The following is a 6,000-nucleotide window of genomic DNA, read 5'->3' on the forward strand; positions in this document are numbered from 1 at the left end:
CCACTGTTTTTCTGAAGAAAAAAATGATTAGAGCAAGCGTTTCCACTCTTACGATGGAGGAGTGCGAAACACGGCAGCCACTTGAACATACACAGTGCTCCTACTACTAGGCATGTGCAGTGGTTCATACGTCAGTACTACACAATCTTGTTGCTAGTGTAGTAAGATATGACGATAACAAATGATGTTGTGCGCATGTCAACTACTCCTATATGTAACATCGTACCGCTTTTTTGACTGTCCGGTCGAGAATGAATGGTGAGATCAATGTTAAAAGAACTAGGTCCACAGCGCACGGAGAGTACGGTGCTACAGTACTCCACAAAACATGAACCATATGAAGCATGAATAGTGTTAGGCAGGGTGTATGAAGGGTGCACGAGATGGGAGTGCTATGTCTTGAGCTTGCGTTGGTTTTCCTTGAAGAGGAAAGGGTGATGCAGCAATAGTAGCGTAAGTATTTCCCTCAGTTTTTGAGAACCAAGGTATCAATCCAGTAGGAGGCTCCTCAAAAGTCCCACGCACCTACACAAACAAACCAAGAACTCGCAACCAACGCAATAAAGTTGTTGTCAATCCCTTGACGGCCACTTGCGAAAGTGAGATCTGATAGGGATAGTATGATAAGATAAATATTTTTGGTATTTTATAATACAGATGCAAAAAGTAAAGATGCAAATAAAAGTAGATTGGAAGCAAATATGATAAGAGATAGACCGGGGGCCATAGGTTAAACTAGAGGCTTCTCTCAAGATAGCATAAGTATTACGGTGGGTGAACAAATTACTGTCGAGCAATTGATAGAAAAGCGAACAATTATGAGATTATCTAGGCATGATCATGTATATAGGCATCACGTCCGCAACAAGTAGACCGACTCCTGCCTGCATATACTACTATTACTCCACACATCGACCGACTCCTGCCTGCATCTAGAGTATTAAGTTCATAAAGAACAGAGTAACGCATTAAGCAAGATGACATGATGTACAGGGATAAACTCATGCAATATGATATAAACCCCATCTTTTTATCCTTGATGGCAACAATAAAATACGTGCCTTGCAACCCTTTTTGTCACTGGGTAAGGACACCGCAAGATTGAACCCAAAGCTAAGCACTTCTCCGATGGCAAGAAAGAACAATCTAGTAGGCCAAACCAAACTGATAGTTCGAAGAGACTTGCAAACATAACTCAATCATACATAAAATAATTCAGAGAAGATTCAAATATTACTCATAGATAAACTTGATCATAAACCCACAATTCATCGGATCTCGACAAACACACCGCAAAAAAAGATTACATCGAATAGATCTCCACAAGAGAGGGGGAGAACATTGTATTGGGATCCAAAAAGAGAGAAGAAGCCATCTAGCTAAGAACTATGGACCCGAAGGTCTGTGGTAAACTACTCACAACTCATCGGAAGGGCTATGGTGTTGATGTAGAAGCCCTCCGTGGTCGATTCCCCCTCCGGCAGAGTGCCAGCGAAGGCTCCAAGATGGGATCTCGCGGATACAGAAGGTTACGGCAGTGGAAATTGTGTTTCGGGTGCTCCCTGGATGTTTTCGGGGTACATAGGCTTATATAGGAGGAAGAAGTACGTTGGTGGCCGCCCGAGGGGCCCACGAGACAGGGGGCGTGCCCTATAGGGGTGGGTGCACCCTAGCCTCTCGTGGCCGCCTCGGCTGCTTCTTGACTTGCACTCCAAGTCCTCTGGATCACGTTCGTTCCAAAAATCGCGCTCCCAAAGGTTTCATTCCGTTTGGACTCCGTTTGATATTCCTTTTATTCGAAATACTGAAATAGAAAAAAAAACAGCAATACGGGCTGGGCGTCCGGTTAGTAGGTTAGTCCTAAAAATGATATAAATGTGTAAAATAAAGCCCATAAACATCCAAGAGGGGTAATATAATAGCATGGAACAATCAAAAATTATAGATACGTTGGAGATGTATCAAGCATCCCCAAGCTTAATTCCTGCTCGTCCTCGAGTAGGTAAATGATAAAAACAGAATTTTTGATGTGAAATGCTACCTAGCATAATTCTCAATGTAATTTTCTTTATTGTGGCATGAATGTTCAGATCCAAATGATTCAAAATAAAAGTTCATATTGATAAAAGAAATAGTAATACTTCAAGCATACTAATCAAAGCAATAATGTCTTCTCAAAATAACATGGCAAAAGAAAATTCATCCCTACAAAATCATATAGTTAGGCTATGCTTCATTTTCGTCACACAAAGATGTTCCCAACTTCTATACCCCTGATGACAAGCCAAGCAATTGTTTCATACTTAAATAATCTCAAACTTTTCAACCTTCACGCAATACATGAGTGTGAGCCATGGATATAGCACTATGGGTGGAATAGAATATGATGATGGGGATTGTGAGGAGAAGACAAAAAAGGAGAAAGTCTCACATTGAAGAGGATAATCAACGGGCTATGGAGATGCCCATCAATTGATGTCAACATGAGGAGTAGGGATTGCCATGCAACGGATGCACTAGAGCTATAAATGAATGCTCAACAAAAGAAAACTAGTGGGTGTGCATCCAACTTGCTTGCTCATGAAGACCTAGGGCATTTGAGGAAGCCCATCGTAGGAATATACAAGCCAGGTTCTATAATGAAAAATTCCCACGAGTATGAAAAAGACAACCTATGAGACTCACTATATGAAAAACATGGTGCTACTTTGAAGCACAATATATGAGACTCACTACATGAAGAACAAGGTGTTACTTTGAAGCACAAGTGTGGAAAAAGAGATAGTAACATTTCCCTTTTTATATTTTATATTTTTTTTCTTTTTTCTTTTTTCTGGGCCTTTTTTGGCCTTTCTTTTTTTCTTTTTGGGCAATGCTCTAATAATGATGATCATCACACTTTCATTGATACAACATATGAATTACAACTCGAAACTAGAACAAGATATGACTCTATATGAATGCCTCCGGCGGTGTACCGGGATGGTGCAATGAATCAAGAGTGACATGTATGAAAAATAATGCATGGTGGCTTTGCCACAAATACGATGTCAACTACATGATCATGCAATGGAAATATGACAAAAGTAAAGTATGTCATGATGATGATAAACGGAACGGTGGAAAGTTGCATGGCAATATATCTCGGAATGGCTATGGAAATGTCATAATAGGTAGGTATGGTGGCTGTTTTGAGGAAGATATAAGGAGGTTTATGTGTGATAGAGCATATCGGATCACGGGGTTTGGATGTACCGGCGAAGTTTTCACCAAGTCTCAAGGTGAGAAAAGGGAATGCACAGTACCGAAGAGGCTAGCAATGGTGGAAAGGTAAAAGTGCGTATAATCCATGGACTCAACATTTGTCAAAAGAACTCATATACTTATTGAAAAAATTTACAAGTCATCAAAAATCAAGCACTACGCGCATGCTCCTAGGGGGATAGATTGGTAGGAAAAGACCATCGCTCGTCCCCGACCACCGCTCATAAGGATGCACAAGCCATGTACACTTCATGTTTCAAATTTGTTACACAACTTTAACCACACGTGCATGCTACGGGACTTGCTAACTTCAACACAAGCATTCTTTAAATTCATAATCACCCAACTAGCATGACTTTAACATCACTACCTCCATTTCTCAAAACAATTATCAAGTATCAAATTGATCATAGCATCCAATTCACTTCCTATGATAGTTTTTATTATACCCAACTTGGATGCCTACCATTTTAGGACCAATTTATTACCATAGAAAATACCATGCTGTTCTAAAAGACACTCAAAATAATATAAGTGCAGCATGAGAGACTAACAATTTCTATAAAATCAAGCCACCGCCATGCTCTAAAAGATATAAGTGAAGCACTAGAGCAAAAACTATCAAGCTTAAAAGATATAAGTGAAGCACATAGAAAATTCTAACAAAATTCTAATCAAGTAGGCTTCTCCCAAAAGGTGTGCACAGCAAGGAAGATTGTGGTAAACTAAAAAGCAAAGACTAATATAATACATGACTCTCCAAGCAAAACACATATCATGTGGCGAATAAAAATATAGCTCCAAGTAAAGTTACCAATGAACGAAGACGAAAGAGGGGATGCCTTCCTGGGGCATCCCCAAGCTTAGGGTTTTGGCTATTCTTGAATATCTTGGGGTGCCATGGGCATCCCCAAGCTTAGGCTTTTGCCACTCTTTATTCCATATTCCATCAAAGCTTGACCCAAAACTTGAAAACTTCACAACACAAAACTCAACAAGAAATCTTATAAGCTCCGTTAGTGAAAGAAAACAAAACCACCACATAAGGTACTATAATGAACTCATTCTTTATTTATTTTTGTGTTAAACCTACTTTATTCCAAGTTCTCTATGGTTCATACCCTCACATACTAGCCATAGATGCATCAAAATAAGCAAACAACACACGAAAAAACAGAATCTGTCAAAAACAGAACAGTCTGTAGCAATCTGTAACTAACGCAAACTTCTGGAACTCTAAATATCCTACCAAACTAGTAAGTACTGGAAAATTTGTTTATTGATCAGAAGCAAAAAGAATCAATGCAAAAGCACGTTTCTGTGATTTATTGAATTTTTTCTCATGAGCGCAAAGTTTCTGTTTTTTAGCAGAATCAAATCACCTATCATCATAGGTTATCCTATAGGTTCTACTTGGCACAAACACTAATTAAAACATGAAAACACATCTAAACATAAAGTATATGCAAAATTTATTAAATAACAGCAAGGAAAAATATTGGGTTGTCTCCCAACAAGCGCTTTTCTTTAAAGCCTTTTTAGCTAGGCATTGAGATTTCAATGATGCTCACATGAAAGACAAGAATTGAAGCACAAAGAGAGCATCATAAAACATGTGACAAACACACTTAAGTCTAACACACTTCCTATGCATAGGCATCTTGTAAGCAAACAAATTATCAAGGCAAGCAAAAACTAGCATATGCGAGGAAGAACAAAGAGATGATAGCAATCTCAACATGAAGAGAGGTAATTTAGTAACATGAAAATTTCTACGACCATATTTTCCTCTCCCATAATAATTACATGTGGGATCATAAGCACATTCAACAAAATAACTATCACATAAAATATTTCCAACATGATCCACATGCATGCAAAGTTGACAGTCTTCCAAAATAGTGGGATTATCGTTAACTAAAGTCATGACCTCTCCAAACCCACTTCTAATAATATTGCAAACACTATTATCAATCTCATATTCATCATGGGGCTTAAATAAATTCTCAAGATCATAAGAGGAATCATGCCAATCATGATTATTGCAACAAGTAGTAGACATAGAAAAACTAGCATCCCCAAGCTTAGGGTTTTGCATATTATTAGCACAATCGACATCAAGAGAATTTATAGTAAAATCATTGCAATCATGCTTTTTATTCAAAGAGTTATCGTGAATCTCTTCATAAATTTCTTCATCATAATTTTCAGATTCACAAATTTCAAGCAAAGCTTTATAAAGATAATCTAGTGTACAAAACTCACTAGCAATTGGTTCATCATAATTGGATCTCATAAAAAGATTAGCAAGCGGATGAGGATCCATAGATCTTAGGTTCTGTTTAGCAATAAATAAGCATCTATTCCAACAAAATGAGCAAACGAAAGGGCAAGCAAAAGAGAGAAGAGATTGGGAAAGAGAGGGCAAATAAAACGGCAAGGGTGAAGTGGGGGAGAGGAAAATGACAGGCAAATGGCAAATAATGTAAATGCGAGGGAGATGAGTTTGTGATGGGTACTTGGTATGTCTTGACTTGAGCAAAGACCTCCCCGGCAACGGCGCCAGAAATCCTTCTTGCTATGTCTTGAGCTTGCGTTGGTTTTCCTTGAAGAGGAAAGGGTGATGCAGCAATAGTAGCGTAAGTATTTCCCTCAGTTTTTCAGAACCAAGGTATCAATCTAGTAGGAGGCTCCTCAAAAGTCCCACGCACCTACACAAACAAACCAAGAACTCGC

This window comes from Triticum dicoccoides, chromosome 7B, assembly GCF_002162155.2.
Source record: "Triticum dicoccoides isolate Atlit2015 ecotype Zavitan chromosome 7B, WEW_v2.0, whole genome shotgun sequence".
In the NCBI taxonomy this organism is placed as follows: Eukaryota; Viridiplantae; Streptophyta; class Magnoliopsida; order Poales; family Poaceae; genus Triticum; species Triticum dicoccoides.